We start from the raw sequence: 15,854 nt of genomic DNA on the forward strand, positions 1-15,854 counted from the left end.
GCTGGGCTCAGAGGGAATGGCCAAAGAGAGGGAATGGCCAAAGAGAGGGAATGGCCAAAGAGAGGGAATGGCCAAAGAGAGGGAATGGCCAAAGAGAGGGAACACAGAGGGAATGGCCAAAGAGAGGGAATGGCCAAAGAGAGGGAATGGCCAAAGAGGGGGAACGCAGAGGGAATGGCCAAAGAGAGGGAGCACAGAGTGAAGTCTCTGCATCTCACCTGTGATGCCTCCCTGCTCCCACCACCAGCAGCAGCATCAACTCCCTGTCCCACATCCCACTTCTCTGCTTCCCGTGGAGCAGCCAGCCTGGGGGACATCCCCTGGGGGACAGGAGGTAAAGCTTGTTCTGCTTCTGTCCCAGCACCACTGAGCACTGGCTAAAATCCAGCCCAGCAATCCATGAGTTATGAATACCTGCTCCTCTCAGCCCGAAGCACGGCTACCTGACAGCCCAGCTGGCAGTTCCAGCAGGGCACCACAGCTCCAACACTCCCAGGCCCCTCGTTGAAGGTGGAGCTGGAATTCCTGGCCCTGGCAGGTGCCCCTGGGTGCTCCAGTCCTCACCCCAAACCCTCGGAGCTGTGGGTGGGATGTGGAGCTGAAGCCAGCTCTGAATTTAATGTTCCAAACCTCATCCCTACCCAGCAGCACAAAGTCCCCAGCACGGAGCAGCACCAGCAGGAGAAGCGAGAAATGGAAAATCCAAATGCAGGGAGGCCCAGAAATAAGGAGGGAGGGACCAGTTAAATATTTTTACTTTGTTGTCCTAAAGGGATATGAGTTGGGAGAAAGTTCCCAGAGGGCACGTGAAACTTCTGCCAGCTCCATTTTCCTTTCAGGAACCCCAGCCAGGCTGGCAGAGCCCTCCAGATTAAGCAGGGATTTGCTCATTCTGGGATTTTGCTGTAATCCAAACCACAATTCCCTGATAAGCCGTTACCACGTTTGTGAACCGACGTGTCCCAGATGCTCGGGCTGCCAGCAGAGCCCACAAACCAATTCCTGCTGGGAATGGTGGCCAGTTCCCAGCGCTGCCAGCCTCCCTTTCATGAGCAAACCAGCAGGAGCAGCACAGCCAGGCAGGAACACGACAGCCCTGGGGTGTCTGGCAGGTCCCAGGGCACTTTTGCAATATTTATCTGCCTGGCACGTGGTGCCACGTGTGCCTGCACTGCCAGGGACACACACAGGTGGGGGAAGGCTGATTTGGGAGAGCAATCCTCCAAAAAAACACAGAGGCTGCAAAGCTAGCAAGCTCTGCTTTTCTAAAAATTACTTCTTATAGGTGGATTAAACCGCCTTCAAATTTTTGGCATTTGATTCCCTTTAAAAACCTCCTTTGCCATAGCAGAGCTCACATAAAAAAACCCACACTTTTTTTGGGAAATGCATTCCCAAAAGGCATTTCCAGCTGCTGCCAGGGCTCAGGAGAGCAGAGTGGGGCAGGTCCTTGAGCACGGGCACGGAGCAGAGGATGTGATGAGCCCGTGGCACAGGAGGAGCCTCCTGGGCACTGCCATTCAGGTCCACCTGCAGGGAAACTGAGGTGCACTAATGCTGAGTGCAGAGGGGTAAAAATCAGGGGAGGGATTATTTTCCAGCACTGGTGGGAAAAGGACTTTGCTGTTCAGGCAGGAGCAAGGGCAAACAGATCCCTCTCCTCAGCCCAGGGTGCTGCAGAGCTTTGGAGCTCCCCTGAGCCTGCCCAGACTCACCAGCCCTGGTGTCCCACCCCAGCAGAAAATCGTCCCCAGCACCTCAGGGCTGCCAAATCAGCCTCTCCTCTCCCCACCCACCTCTCCCTGCAGTCAGTCCTTGCTCAGCACCTCTTTCCTTTCCCTTCCAAGAACACGAGCCTCAGGAAAACACAAACCTCACTTTTAAACAAAGGCTGACATGTCTTGAAACAATTACTGCCCATCTTGGGGGAGGAGAGGGCTGCTAAAAGATTATTTTGGGAGATTAGGTCTAGAATGACTGACAAACTGATATGCAACAGCGTTTGTTTTTAATCTGAAACAGGTTTGGGACAGAACTGAGGGAAAAAAGCCGCAGCCACCCACGGCCAAGAGCTGCTGGGAGGCAGGGGAGCTGCAGTGCTGCCAATGTGCTCTCACTTACAGCCACCCTCTCCTCTCTGGCCACGCGTCCCTGTCCCCAGCACCCGCCCTGCCTCCCTCCCCGGGGCAGGGACAGACCCACGGACCCACAGGAGAAGCTGTGCTGCTCCTGGGGCATCAGCCACGGGCCCCCAGAGCCCCCCAGAACCCCCCAGAGACCCTCAGAACCCCCCAGAGACCCTCAGAACCCCCCAGAGCCCCTCCAGAACCCCCCAGAGACCCTCAGAACCCCCCAGAGACCCTCAGAACCCCCCAGAGCCCCTCCAGAACCCCCCAGAGACCCTCAGAACCCCCAGAATCCCCCAGAGCCCCCCAGAACCCTCCAGAGCCCCCCAGAGCCCCCCAGAACCCCCCAGAGCCCCTCCAGAACCCCCCAGAGCAGCCCCCAGAACCCTCCAGAGACCCCCAGAGACCCCCAGAACCCTCCAGAGCCGTCCCAGAGACCCCCAGAACCCCCCCAGAGCCCCCAGAACCCCCCCAGAGCCCCCCAGAGTCACCTAGAACTTCCCAGAGCCTCCCCAGAACCCTCCAGAGCCCCCCCAGAGCCCCCCAGGCCACAGGGCTGGCCTTGAGCCTTGCAGTGGGACTGCTGGAAGGTGACTTTGCCCTGGGCCATTTCCAAACCTTTTCAGTTCTCTTTGGGGTGCCAGCCTTTACTGGGGTTCTATTCCTGTCCAGCCAGGGGCAATGGGGGTGTCAGAGCTGCACCCCACAGCCCCCAGTCCTCGGGACAACCCCAGCCCCAGGATTTCCTGGGCTCCAGCCCCGGGCAGTGCCTGAATCACAGCAATAAAAACAGCACCAGATGAGCAGGCACAGAGCAGCTGCAGGAGGGGTGGGGGAATTAAATTAATCCCTTCGTTATCAACCTGCGCCCTGGGAAAATCTGAAGGAATGGCTGGGAGGGGTCGGAGCACTAAAGCCCAGCTCAGCTAGCCCAGCTCAGCCAGGCTGGGCTCTGATGCCCTGCCCCAGCTGCCAGGGCCAGCAGTGCCACCAGCGAGGCCAGGCTGTGCCACCCTGGCAGTGCCACGGGCAGGGAGCTGGGGACAGCCAGGCTGGAGGGGACAGGGACAGGCAAAGGCAGAGCCAGGCCGTGCTGGCACAGCTTTTACAGACTTTGTAAATCACTTTCTGTGCATCCTGAGCACCAACCAGCCCAGCAGCAGGATCTGTGCCTTTCCTGGGCACCCAGGTTTTTTTTTTTTTCTTGCCCATTTCTCGCTCTTTTTGGAAGAAATTCAGAGTTTTTTCTTTCACTGCCCCTGTGTTACCGAGGAAGACCTGGCTGGAGCCTGTCAGTGCTTTGCTCTGTGCTGTGAGTGAGGTAATGCTGGGGGCCTACAGAGAGATTTAAATGTTACAGGAGCTGGATAAGCAGGGATGGGAAGGGGAAAGGAGGTGAGGATGAACCCCTGGGGGATTTTTGGGAGGAAAAATCAATGCAGCCATCAATGCAAGTCCAGTGGAAAACCCCAAGTGTTGCAGCGCCTGGGGTCTCACAGCCACACTTGGTGCAAAGTTCACAGGCAGCACCCAGGGACAGCTCAGCAAACACCCCCAAAAGTGGCTCCCACAGAGAGGGGAAGCTCCAGCCTCTGCCCACGCTCCAAACCTGCCCAAACCTTCCCCCCAAAGCTGCCAGGTCCCTTCAGAGACACAGCCGTGCCCGCCCCGGGTGCTGCTCTCAGCTGAAGGTGGCTCAGAACTGACAACAGCTGCCTTTGTGCATCTTTTAGCAGATTCTTAATACAGATTTAAAGAAGTTTAAAAATAAATATATGCCCCAAATCCACCCCAAAGACACCTGAAGGCAGTGCCAGGAGCCTCGGTGGTTTCCTGCCTGGAGCAGCCCAGCAGAGCCACCAGAGTCACCTGCAGTGGGGCAGGGGACAGGCAGCATTCTGGGGCCAGATGCCACATGGCAGAATAAAAGCAGGCTCCCAGAGTGGAGGGATTTGTGTTCCTGCAATCCAATCCCCTCTGCTGAGCTGCTGCCAGGCGCCCTCCTGGCCCCGCTGCCACGGAGAGGCTGCTGCCAGCAGAGCCTGTGGAAAAGTTTGGGAGTGGGGGAAAGAGTGGAAAATAAGGGGAAAAAAACCCTCTCGTTCTTGAGATGAATATCTCCAATTTGATTTATTTTGAAGAATAACCAGCAGGCAGCCAGAGGCAGAGAGCACTGGCCCCCAGCCCGGCTCCAGCACAGCCCTGGTGCTCCTGGGTGGGATGGAAGTGGCACCACACCTGGGCAGGGGGGATTAGCACAGGGGCTGCTCCCTGCTCTTGCCATTCCCAGCACACACAGGCAGCTGAAAGCAGATTTATCTGCTGGATAATGAAGGCAAAAGATTCTCCAAAGGGACGAGTTTCAAGCCAAATCGCCGGGCTCCTGCACTTCGTTCTTTAATCCCTCTCAAAACTGTCAGTGTTAGACGGGGGAGAGGGGGAGGATGGGGGAAGGGGAGGATGGGGGAAGGGGAGGATGGGGAAAGGGGAGGATGGGGAAGGGGAGGATGGGGGGCATCCTCACCCAAAAAGCAGCAGAGCAGCCGTGGCTGGAGCTGCAGAGGTGCCCCCGAGGCACAAAGAGGAGATTAAGGCTGAAAGGCTGCAGGCAGGCAAGGAGGCTGCTGGAGAGGATGGGAAGAGAGCAGGGGAAATACTCCTGGATGCCTGACAAGGAGATGCAGAGACCATCTGGGTGAGGGGAGGGAGGGCAGGGTGCCAGGCCAGCCCGGGCAGGGGAGGGCAGGTCCTGCCTGCTGCCTGGGCAGGAGCTGCTCCCAGCCTCCTCTTCCTCCTCGGGAGGGGGAGAACACCAGGCTGGAGCTCCCAGAGGGGCACAGACACATCAGTGCTGTGGGGAGGCTTTGTCCATCCAGCCAGAGAACGGCCTGTGGTGGAAGGGACCTCAAATCTCATCTCATTCCATGCCCAGGGACACCTTCCGTGATCCCAGGCTGCTCCCAGCCCCGTCCAGCCTGGCCTTGGGCAGTGCCAGGGATCCAGGGGCAGCCCCAGCTGCTCTGGGCACCCTGGGCCAGGGCTTCCCACCCTCCCAGGGAAGGATTTTCCCCATCTAAACCTCCTCTCTTGCAGGTTGAAGCCATTGCTCTCCTACCCTCTCAGCCTCCTCATCCTCACAGGGACAGGCCAAGGCTTTCCCTGCCCGGGGCCAGCCGGGGCCAGCAGGGTTCAGTTTGCCCCAGGTCATCGGCAGTGGGACAGCAGCTTTAGGGATGGGGATGGGGACAGGACCAGGTGAGTCCTTTGTCACCCTGAGCACCATGAGTTAGAACTTCTGGCATGGCCTGACCGGGCCAGAGTCAGAGGGTGACCCAGGAGGGGGAGGTTTGGCTCCCCCCGAGCCTCCTGCTCTGCCCCGGGAAGGGAAGGGAAGGGAAGGGAAGGGAAGGGAAGGGAAGGGAAGGGAAGGGAAGGCTCAGAGGTGCTGGCTCCCCCATCAGCATTCACTGCAGGCTGCTCCCCGCTGGGAATCAAAGCCTCATTGATATGTGAATTATGAATGAAACCTTAAGCTTTTAAACTTTTAACCTGTGCATTTCTAAGAAAGTCTTAATTTAGCCAGAGACACGGCAGGAGAGAGAACAATGGTTCAGGGGAAGGCACTGGATTTTCTGGGCTTTTAAAACACACGCTGGTTTCACATGAATATTTCGTTGGCTGAGCCATTCCCAGGGGCGAAAGGAGCTCCCGATCCTCACTGCCCAAAGCTGAGGACTGAAATCTGCGTTACCCCGAGCCCCGATGGGGCTGATTGGCACCGGCACCACCCCTGCTCCAAGCCCAGCTCCTCCCTCCGCCAGGTTTCCCATTTCAGGGCACGCTCGGGGATGCTTTGGGGGCGAGCAAACCCTGAACATCGCCCCGAGGCTCTGGGAAGCAGCAGAGTGGAGTTGGGGATGGGGTGGGCAGGGGTCAGGTCACACCAGGGCGGCTCAGGCTGAACACAGCCTCGTTAGAAGGACAAACTGTGTCACCGAGAGCTTGGGGGTGCTCTGCCCGGGGCTGGGGAGGGGCTGCCAAGCCTTTAAATCCTCCCCGGGTTCCCCTCGGCTGGAGCTCACCCAAACCTCGCCTTGCTGACCAGGGCTCAAGGAGGTTTTGTTGATTTTCCAGACAACCTCGGGCACGCTGCTGCCATCAGAGCTGGCACGGAGCTGGCACTGAGCAGAGCCAGGAGCCAAGTGAGCCAGGGAGTCCAGGCTGCTGCCCGGCAAGGGAGCATCCCCCAGGGGAAGGACGCTGGGAACTGCCTGAGGAGAAAACCCAAAGTGAGCAAACCCCGAGCGCAGCCCAGGAGGAACACACAGGTGTCACAGGAGCACAGGGCACCGAGTCCCAGAGTGGTTTGGGCTGGAAGGGACCTGAAAGCTCATCCCACCCCACCCCTGCCATGGCAGGGACACCTCCCAGCGTCCCAGGCTGCTCCAAGCCCTGTCCAGCCTGGCCTTGGGCACTGCCAGGGGTCCAGGGGCATCCACAGCTCCCAAAAACCAGTCTGAAATCATCCTGTGACTCCTCCAGCTCCCAGAGGTCCAAGACCTGTTACAGGTTGGGTGGAGCAGGGCTGAGCACAAAAAGCAGCCGAGGAAGGCTGGAGAGGAGGAGATGTGGTCCAGGGTGGGTCTGGGGCTTGCCCACCACTGTTCCCACTGCTCTGGGGGGGAGCAGGCAGAACTGGGGCAGGAGAGGCAATGCCACCCCTGGGAGTGCAGGGATTGCACACCATGAGCCAGCAAAGCTCCTCGTTTTCAAAGGAGGGAAGAGGAAAAAAAAAAAAGCTTAAAAAAAAGTAAAAATCAATCAGCCACAAATTATAAATAAAAGAGATGAAAGTTGAGAGCGGAACGAGACAAAGCCCCAGGTGGCCTCTGCCTGGGGCACTCCTGCTAATTTTAGTTCCTCAGCTCTTCCCGGAGCCGTCTGGTTCCATGACTGCAGCGTTTGAGAGCATTTCCTGCAACTCCCCAAAATGTTCCACACTGGGATGGGGTGCCAGAGGGGCCTGTGGGACCCATCCCTGCTGTGGCACAGCCTGAGCTGGTGTGGGGTGCCCAAAGAGCTGGCTGCTGGCCGTGCCACTGCCCCCAGCCCAACACCCCTGAGCCACGGGGATTTGGGACCATCCCAGTGTGGATGTGCCCGACCCTGCAGCCCCCTCCTGCTCACCCCTCTGCTGGGAGCCCCTCCCCAGCAGCCCCCACTCTGTGCAGAGGCTGAACAGAGCCCCCCAGCCCCTTCCCCAGCCCATTCCTGCTCCCCCTGCCCAAACCACGCTGGCTCTGTGGGTTTTGGGGAGGGGCCTGGCCGGGCAGAGCCTTTGCAGCCCCCAGCTTTGTTCCACGGAGAGGAACGGCAGCAGCCTCCCTGAGAGCAGCAGCCTATCCAGCAGGATGGATTTAAATTCCTAATGAAGGAATAAATCTGGGAGCTGGGGACATTTACTGCGTCCTTATTCACACAGAGCCTTTGTCGGCCCCGCTGCTGCAGGGGTGGGTGAGGCAGCATCCCATGAAAGGAGCCTCTACCTGCCCGGGGGGATTGAGCACTCCCAGCAGCTCAGTCCCAGCGGGGATTGAGCACTCCCAGCTCCACATCCATTCCCGAGAACGGCAGTGCCATGACAAGATGCAGAGCTCTATCAACAAGGACCTTCCCCGGGGGCTGGGGGGGACAGAGATGGATGGGGCCACTTTGCCTCTGCGTGACACAGCAGGGATTTCTCTCTTCTGCTCTAAATCCCCCCAGGTCGAGTGTTGGAGGGGAGAAGTGGCGAGCTCAGCCCAGCACAGCCCGGCTGCAGGGCGGTGCTGAAGCTCAGAGGAGGAAGATCCCGAGAGGACAGCGAGTCCTGCCAGGCCCCGGGGGGCTGCAGCCTCCAGCCTGGCTGAGCTGGGTCCTGCAGGGGCAAAGCTCAGGCTGCCTCGGCTGTGCTGCAGGGATGAGAAGCCATTTACATTCCAGGGAACAGAATGCACGGGCAGAAATTCCAGAGGGATGCTGAGTGACGGAGCAGCAGCGCCCACTCCATCCCCAGAGCAGCCCAGAGCATCCTACAGCATCCTACAACATCCTACAAACATCCTACACCATCCCACAGCATCCCAGAGCATCCTAGAGCATCCCAGAGCATTCCAGAGCATCCCAGAGCATCCCAGAGCATCCTGGAGCATCCTAGAGCATCCCACAGCATCCTACAGCACCCCACAGCATCTCACAGCATCCCACAGCATTCCAGAGCATCCTACAGCATCCTACTCTGGGATGCTCTGGGATGCTCTAGGATGCTCTGGAATGCTGTGAGCATCCTACAGAATCCTACAACATATTACAGCATCTAGCATCCTGTAGCATCCTACAGCATCCTAGAGCATCCTAGAGCATCCTACAGCATCCCACAGCATCCCACTGCATCCCACTGCATCCCACAGCATCCCAGAGCATCCCAGCCATTGCTTGGATCGCAGCTTTACCTCCCCCACCTCCCATCCACAGCCAAACTCATCCTGGCCTTTCCCTGCCCTTCTGCCTCCCCTCCCTCCCCCGCGATACCAAAGGTCGGGTTTGAAATTCAGGGGTCAGGAGGAAGAAATGGAGCAGGGTCAGGGGTGAGGGAAGCACACAGGGGAGGAATTTCACCTCACCAAGTGTTTGCTTCCATGAATCAGCAGCTCCAGAGCTCCTGCCAGGGCTGGGGAGCTGAGCTGGGCCAGGGCAGTGCAGAGAGGACTCGTGGGGACAGAGCAGGGTGTCCCCACCCCACAGCCAGAGCAGCTCCTCTCTCCTGAAGCTCCTTCCCTTTTCCTTTGGCTTGTCCCAGGCTTCTCAAGGTGCCAGCAAGAAAACCCCAGGGGAATGCCAACCCCCACAGCAAAGCTCCAGCAGAAATGGAGCACGAGGAAATTCGAGATGTGCTTCACACATCTGGAGCTCCCAGGTTCCATCTGCGGGGCCAGGCCAGGCAGGCACAGCCAGGGAAGGTCCTGCAGGTTCCTCTCCAGGTGCCTGTTCCGAGGGGGGAGCTTGGCTCCTGTTGCCTCTTCCCAAGCAGGGGCTGGAGTGAATAAATCCATCATCCCACAATGCTGAGGTCATCACGATGCCCTAAGCAGCAGCCTTTGGGGTTTTTCCTGTAATTTGCATTAGCACTGCACTCTCTCTCTGCCAGACACATCCATTAGCTCTCCCTTCCCAAACTGCTCCACAGCCAGGGCCGGGCACTTTGGGAAGCCCTGGGAGGATTCCTGCCTGCTGCAGGCTTTCACACCGGCCTCTCTCTGCTGGGAAGGTACAGATAATTCCTGTGCTCGGGAGGGGAGGGATGCACGCAGCATCCCAAGGTGGATGAAGAGAGCAGAGAGCCAGGGATGAGCTGGAACATCTCCTCTAGGGCACAGCAGCTGGCCCACGTGGAGAGGGACCATCCCCATGCCCACCCCTGAGCCCGGCAGCCATGCCCAGCAGAGAGGGCAGCCCCATTCCCCATTCCAATTCCCATTCCCATTCCCATTCCTATTCCCTTTCCCATTCCTATTCCCCATTCCCATTCCCCATTCCCCATTCCTATTCCCCATTCCCATTCCCATTCCCATTCCCAATTCCCATTCCCATTCCCATTCCCATTCCCCATTCCAATTCCCATTCCCTTTCCCATTCCCATTCTCCATCCCCATTATCCATTCCCATTTCCCATTCCCAATTTCCAATTTCCAATTCCCCATTCCCATTCCCCATTCCCCACCCCCATTCCCATTCCCCATTCCTATTCCTCATTCCCCATTCCCATTCCCATTCCCATTCCCATTCCCATTCCTATTCCCCATTCCCATTCCCATTCCCCATTCCCAATTCCCAATTCCCCATTCCCATCCCATTCTCAATTCCCATTCCCCATTCCCATTCCCCAGGGAAGGTGGAGATCTCATTCCACACAGGAAGTGCAGCTGCAATTGGGAAATGTGCTGCGAGAGCAAAAAAAAAAAAAAAAAAAAAGCTGTTTTCATGTAAATGTCCCTACTAATAAAAGTGAATGAAGAAAGCAACACATCCAAACAAGAAATAGTACATTTGTGCTAGAGAAGCAAAAATGATTCTAAAAAAGAGAGCTTTATCAACAATTTCCAGAAGGCATCGGCTGCTCTTTAATGCTCCTCGAGGAACAGCAGAGCTCCTGCTGGACCTGGGCTGCCTGCTGCCTCTGATCACAGGGCTCTGAACGAGCCAGGCTGGGCACAGCACACTTGAAAACATGAAACTTGTTTGTTTTCTCAAGCAAACCCTGAGCTGCCTTTCTCTCCCCAAACCTGGTGGTTGGTGCTGTTTGTCCTGTTCCTGCTGCAATCCCCACTCTGGGGCTGCTGGAATCAGCCTAATCCCAGCCCCTGGCGTGGCCAAACTCCCCTAAAATCAAGAGCAAATAATAAAAGTGGGATGTGCTTTGCTCCAAAACATACAGTATTTAAGCATATTCATCAGTTGATTGCTAACGGTGAAGATCAGTGTTTATCCTGCTTTCTTTGCACTTTGGATTACAAACTCCCAGCCGAACTCCCTGAACAGAAGGAGCAGCTCTCCCTCTTCCTGGTGGGAATACAGGGGCAGAAAGCAGCCTGTGTGTCCTGGAAACTCCTCACTCTCCCTTCCACTACACCTGGACCTTCCAGATATTCTAATTATTTATTTCTCAGTAACGAGACCGAGTTGCTGGTGTGAGAGACTCTGCACAAAGAAGAAAAGCAGGGAGGGTCACTGCCCTTTGCCTTCAAAGCTCTGCAGAACGATTTAGCCCAAATATACTCCAGACCTGCACGTGGTCTGAGAGCCAGAAGAAAGGGGAAGGCTGGAGGTTTCATTCCAGCTCTGCAATTCACTCATTTCAGTGAGGCCAGGGTACCCCTGTGCTTGTGCTCGTGGTAGGAAGTCTGAGAGTGAGGAGTTGAAGGGAATCACAGGCAGAGGGGAGGGGAAGCGGGCAGAGGGATGCTCTGTCTGGATGCTCTGCCCTCCCTCTCACCAGCACTGGCTGGGGAGGGCTGCCGAGGGCAAACACTGCGTTTGGCATGTGGAACACCTGGATTTATCCCAGCGCCTCTCCCTCGCCCTTTCCCCCTCTTTCCTTCACTCTCAGCAGCTCAAGGGAACGACTCTCGTTCTTTCCGGGGGTTTGTGATGGGCATCCTCCCCAAGGCAAATGCAAATCCCGCTCTAAGTTGGTGGCAATGGCCAATTTACGAGCCGGCAGGGGCAGAGGGACCGAGGCAGGACCCACAGTTCTCACCTCCAGTCTCCCCCCGTGCTGCTGCCTCCCAGCTTCCCAGGATGCTCAGGCTGGTTTGCCTAAGGCCTGCAGGCAGGTTTGTGAGATTAAAGCCCGGCACACAATAAATAATTTAGCAGCTAACCACAAAACAAGCCCTTCCCGTGCTGTGTGATGTGTACATCCATTTGAAACGCGCATCACTTTCATGTACACGGATCTGTTTGGGGCAGGGCCGTGTAGGGAGCGAGAGGAGCAGCAGCAGAGGTGCAGGGCAGCGCCACACTGCCAGGGCCTGGCGGGACGATTGCTCACAAAGCCTCTTGCTAATTATTGCAGCCTTGCCCTGCTGCTGCCTGTGCTCCCCCTCCTGCATCCCCGTCCGAGGAATCACAATCCCAAAGCCTCTGCTCCTCCACCAGCTCCTGCAGGCTCCCCAGTACGAACTGGGAGTGACTGGGGGGGCTCTCCCTCAGCTCAGGAGCAAACCCCGTGGGGGTGACAACTCTGGGTCACACCCCGAGCACTGCTCAGGGCTTTGCTGGGGTTTTTTTTTTTTTGCCCAGGTCACAGCCAGGAAAGCCCATGGCCCTTGCACAGCTCCAGAGAATTCTGGTGCAAAATCCCCTGCGCCCCAGAGCAGGCAGGGCTTTCTCTCCCTCTCCTATTTCCAGGCTGGGCTGCCTGCAGGGAGCTCCCCGAAGGAAAGGCAGGGCTCTGCCTAGCCGAGCAGCTCGGCACGAACGGGAAGAGGCTCGGGAAAGGCAGGGGGAGGCGCGGAGCCCATGCATCATCACGGGACTAATGGACTCGTGCTGCGGCGGAGCCGGCCCGGCACGGCCGTAAATAGCGGGCAGATGCTCCGCTGATGGATCCGCCTCCCCAAACCCCGCAGGGTTCTACAGCCCTGCTCGCTGCCTGCTCACTGCCCTACTCACAGGCAGCGAGAGGCACCCGTGGCCGCAACGAGCCGTAAACTCCGCCAGGGGATGGAGGGAATGTTAAAGGCAGCATCATCGAACACCCAGGGAAAGCCTCCAGCCATCCCCGCCTCAAACCTGCTCCTCCAGGGCACCTCAGCCCCTGATTGTCCCTAAATCCCAACCTTTTTGCAGCAGCAGCAGCAGCTCAGGGGCTGTGGCAGCGCCCAGGACTCTCCCTGCACATTCCCCAGTCTCTCCCGGAGCATTTGTGGTTTCCATATTTGTTTTTACTGCCTGGAGGAGGCATTTAGAGAAGCAACATAGCCCGGGCTTCTCACAGTGTTTCTTGCCACCCAGGGATTTAAGGTCTTACAAATGGACCAAAACCTGTGTTATTTTGACCTCTGAGGATTTTAAAAGCCTGCAGAAAAATATGTTTATAGTAAAGAAAGCATGAACTTCTTGACTCGTGAGTAGAAAGGCTGACACTGCCCTACCCCCAAACCCAACAACATCCAGAACAGCAACTCCTCCAGCTTCACACTCCAAGGAAAGCAGGGACAGGCAGGAAAAACTAACAGGAGTTCACCAAAGAGTCTGGAATTTTGTGATATTTTTCACCAGGATCATTTCAAGTAGAAACTCATTATTGAACTTGATGAAAACGTCGTGAAACGGAGGAGGAATAACTTCTGCCTCACTTGATGCTCATAAGCGAGATAATACCTCTGAGAGAAGGTGTGGGGATGAATTAGCTCCGAAATTCAAGATGAAAACCTTGTTTGGATGGGGTGCTGAGCAGCCTGGTCTGGCTGAAGGTGTCCCTGCTCACACCAGGACTAAATGGCCTTTAAGGTCCCTTCCAGCCGAAGCCATGCCATGGTTTCAGAGGCAGGATGGGTTCCAGGAAGGATGGATTCCACGGATAAGGCTGCTCAGCACTCGCAGCCTCCACTAACCCCACTTGATTTAGAACTGAACCAAACGTAATCGCTGCCCTCCAAAACTTCGAGCTGATTTTTCAAGGTGCCTGAACCTGCATAAAACCCAGAGTCATCCCCATCTCCTGAGCCAAGAAATGAGATTAAAGCAGGCTCCGAGCTCACCTGGCTCCATTTCACATCCCCAGCATTTCCTGAACACCTGCCCCTTCCCTCTCCAGCAGCTATAAAAATATCTGCCAACTTCTGCCTTTTTTCTGACGAGACTTGCTCTGGCAGGCGCCAGATACCAGACCCAGGGAAGGGATGCTGGGAGAAGAAAGGACAATTTCATGCCATTAAGAGGTGGCAGGGACATTCCTGAGTGCTCAGAGCCACAGCCTAGAGGGACCTGGCAGCTCTGCCCCATCTCCAGCCCCAAACACCCCCAGTGCTCTCCTCTGGCTTCCAGCACTTTTCCTATTCCCTTGCACAAATTCCAATTAATAATATTTCAACTTCTGGCTATGAAAAATAATAAATGTGAGGGACCATGGGGCATTTTGGGGACCCTTTTCAGCGCAGGTGGAAGCAAAGGGGAATTACTTTCTAAGGCTGGAAAATCCTTGTTTAGGGAGAAAATAAATCCCAGCTCCTCCAACCACAGCAGCAACTAGAGGACTGAACAAACACCCCCTTATTTCACATCAGTGGGCAAAAATGAGACTTTTTTTTTCTCAGACCTTTCAATTAAACAGCTTCTTCAGCCAAACAAGAACCATCTGCCCTCTCACACCTCTGCTGGAACGCGCTCCGAGGGTGATGGATTGACCATGGAGCCAGCAGAGCCCCTGACCTCCCAACCTACAGCTAAAACCAGACAAATCCTTTGGAAGGCGCCTGCAAATGGATGATTTTCATCTGCTCAATAACACCCTGGTGTCCTTTTGGCTCCTCCACAGGCTGATGCAACCGAGTTTTTCCCGAAGTGTCGCGGGATGCGCGTGCGGGGGCGATGATGAAGGATAAATCACCGGGATGAGATAACCATCCAGAAAATGAAGTCATCTAAGGACAGGTTCGGACATATATATTTCATTGTGAAAGACCTCCTTTATTCCCACTAATGGAACAAATTAAATCAGCCAAGCTGAATAAAACTCTCACGTCCCAAGACGTAACAAGGCACTTAAAAGTTCTCCGCTCCTCTGGCGGCGCAATCCAGCCGCTCGTGGCTGTCCCTTGGAAAAGTGGAGGAGCAAGGGCAGAGTCCAGGAATTCTGCAGGTGACAGGAGTGTGTTCTCATCACGAAGAGAGTGCCAGCAGTGTGCATTTCTCCGTGCCACTCCTGCAGCTGGACCCTGAGCTGCTCTCTGGAGTGACCTCACACCCCGGCAGGGATTGGAGCCATGTCCAGTGCAGCTGCCCCGGGGACAGAGCGTCACAGGTGGCCAGGACAACGTGTGGCACCCCTTTTCCAGGAGAACTGGGCGTGATTTCATTCACACACTTTATCCTTCACCTCAGGGCACCTGAAATAACCACACCTGGGCCCTTGCCTGCAGCACTGCAACACCTCCACATCTCCAGGCACACAAATGAAAACCTTATCACCACTGAGCAACTCAGCGCTGGGTGAAACCCAGGTACAACGTTGCTGTTCCAGCTTTTCCCTCGCCTCTACCACCCAGGAGCATTCCCAGCTCGTGGGGAGGCAGGCAAGGCTGCAGGAACTGCATTTTTCCTACAGCCAGCATAAACAGCATGATGGAAAAATAATACCTAGATGGCGACTGGCAGACAGAGCAGAGACATTTATTTATTCTTGATCACAAACAATGTCCTGCATTGACAAGCTGAATGAAGGGCACTTCACTGATTTATTAGACCTAATAAGAAACAGACCTCTTGGGATGAAATACAAGATTGATTTTTAGTGGTGAGCCTTGCTGCCATCCCAGGCACTGAGCTCTGGCTGATGAGATGGAACCAGGCGTGCACAGGGACACGGGGCTGACACAGCTCTGCTGGGGCAGGAGAACAAATGGGAGGATTGGCACGGGGAAGGGGAGATGGAGTGGAAACACAGCAGTAACAGCGCTGCACGCTGAGGCCTCCTCTTTTCTCCCTGCAATCCTCCTCTCTCGCACTGAGGCTGTGGATCCCAAGAGCAGCAAACCACTGGGAAGTTTAAGGGCAACTCCGGTGGAATTCCTGGGAAACCTCTGAGCCAGACCCTTGCCACGAACCTGCCTTCCAGAGGAGCCCCTCTAAGCACAGCCAGTGCAATTTCCACGTCAGGCTCAGCACCTCCCGGGCACACCACATTAGCTGAGTTCCGTGGATGCCGTTTTCCATCAGGAAAAAGCCAACTAGCACGGCAGTGCTTGGCTTGAGGCCCTATTAATAGCAGTTCTAATTATATGGCTGCAAATTTAATTCGTGGCAATGATTAGTGTCAAAATCAAAGGCATCACACATCAATATTGATAGACTTGTATGAAACCCATAAACAGAACAAGCAAGCTGACACATCTCCCCCCAGCACTTCGTTGCTGTTAACTGTTGCATTAATGTCCCTTCTCATTTTGCTTGATGGAAATGGTTTTA

General features: G+C 55.9%; 1 protein-coding gene across 1 annotated transcript in view; it reads right to left on the reverse strand.

Annotated features, from left to right (window-relative positions):
- PLXNA2 (plexin A2) overlaps positions 1-15,854 on the reverse strand; it is a 150,099-nt gene that overhangs the window by 110,162 nt on the left and 24,083 nt on the right. The window lies entirely within an intron of this gene.

This window comes from Vidua chalybeata, chromosome 24 (genome assembly GCF_026979565.1).
Source record: "Vidua chalybeata isolate OUT-0048 chromosome 24, bVidCha1 merged haplotype, whole genome shotgun sequence".
In the NCBI taxonomy this organism is placed as follows: Eukaryota; Metazoa; Chordata; class Aves; order Passeriformes; family Viduidae; genus Vidua; species Vidua chalybeata.